Here is a 2053-nt window from a genome sequence, read left to right as displayed (position 1 = left end):
ATTAAGGGTAGTAAAGATTTTAATATGTTGGCTAAAACCTTAGCCATGACTTTATAAAGCATATTACACAAACTTATTGGCCTAAATTCTGAAACTGATATGAGATTTTTAACCTTTGGAATCAATACCATGTAGGTCGTATTGATAGAGCTATCCCATCTATTTGTGTTTAGTGCTTTAGTGACTACCTCACACAGATCCTCACCTACAATATCCCAATTTTGTTGAAAAAAGCCAGCTGAGAATCCATCAGGTCCTGGTGAACTTATAACACTCATACTGTGAATTGCCTCTTGTACTTCTGAATGAACAAATTCCTTTATCAGAGAAAGGTTCATCTCACTTGTGATCAGAGTTGGAATATCTTTCACACATTGTTCCTGTCCCACTGGATTTGATGAAGTAAAGAGATTTGTAAAGAAATCCTGAATGCACTTATTAATGTCCTGTGATGATGTACATTGATTTCCCATTCCATCACTGATACTGGTAATGGTATTCTGTTTGTTCCTTTGAGTAGCACATGAATGAAAATATTTAGTATTTTTATCACCTTCTGTCAACCATCTTTGCTTAGAACGTTGTTTCCATTTCATTTCCTCCTGCTCTAATATCTTCTGAACTTGGTTGTGAATATGTTTGATAGTAGCCTGCTCATTGCCATTTTTTCTCTCATTTGCTTGTTGTAAGATCCTTAGTTGAATATCAATTTCCCCTTTGGTATCCTTGGCTTGTTTCTTTTTCCAAGTTGTAGATATCAGATCTTTGCATTCATTGTTTAGGCCCTAACTATTTTCATACCTGAAAATTTTGGCTTTCCTTCTTGGCTGTTGTGCTTGATTGCTCAAGTTTGTTAGAATATGATTATGGTCAGAAGAGCAAACTGGTAAAATGATAACAAAAATGTCTGAAAATCTGTTAAGACATTGAGTATTGGCAAAACATGATCAAGCCTCTCTTTAGTAAAGTCTGGCCCTTCTCTTTTGTTAGACTAGGTAAATTTCAAACCATAGTATCCCATGTCACTTAATTCAGTGTCATGTAAGACTTGTCTGAATCTTTGCATCTGAGCATATGGTCTCTGGGTTGCCCAAATTTCTCATGATTATAGAGAATTTCATTGAAATCCCCCATACACAACCAAGGCCTTTGGTCTATGGGTTTGAGGAGCCTTAAAAGATGCCAAGATCCTTATCTTTTAGCTGTTACTGGATTGCCATAAAAACCTGTTATGGCCCATACTGTCCAGTAATTGTCTCTTTCATTCTAACTAATATATGAAAATTTGTAAATGTCTCAACCTCTATGTCAGATTCTGACTTCCATATCATTGCCAAACCTCCACTACTACCTCTACTATCTACTATGAAGCTTTTGTCAAAACCAATTTTGTTTATGATTATTTTCATTTTCTCCCTTGTGCTTTTTGTTTCAATGAGGAAGATCAACTTTGGGTACTTTTGTTTCACTAGAAAGTGAAGTTCTCTAACTGTTCGAGTGTTCCCAATCCCTCGACCGTTCCAAGATAAGCAATTTATTACTATAGGTGGGGCTACTCAACAACCACCACCTTTAGATCCTGAGTTAAACTCCTTATAGGTTTGAGTCCCTCCTTTTGTTTTTTGGTTACAAATTGCTGACTTTCTTTTTCTAATTGCTCTGTGTCTCTTTTTCTTCCCCTTGTTTCTCTTCTGCTATTGTTGTCATTGTCTATTCCCTCTACTGTTTGTGCTTTGTTTTCGCTGGCCCTTCTCTTCCAGCTTGATGGTTTTGTTGTTACAAACTCAGGTTGAGTAGAGTTTATCATAGGATAGTCACAATTGGTATCTAGGAAATAAAGATAAGTTTTTTCTGCTAGATTTCCCTTGGGGTTAACATTGAGATCTGTCTGATTAAAGAATACATGTTGCACCTCCTCTGGTGGTATTATCAGTTGGTCTTCACTATAATCCTTTATACTGTTGGGTATGTTCTCCATCCCCTCTTTTCCTTTTCCTTTTGATACTATAGTTGTCTATTCAATATAAGGTTGATTACCTTGCTTTACAGCAGT

The sequence above is a fragment of the Juglans microcarpa x Juglans regia genome, chromosome 6D (genome assembly GCF_004785595.1).
Source record: "Juglans microcarpa x Juglans regia isolate MS1-56 chromosome 6D, Jm3101_v1.0, whole genome shotgun sequence".
NCBI lineage: Eukaryota > Viridiplantae > Streptophyta > Magnoliopsida > Fagales > Juglandaceae > Juglans > Juglans microcarpa x Juglans regia.
Note: the sequence above shows the minus strand (reverse complement) of the source record.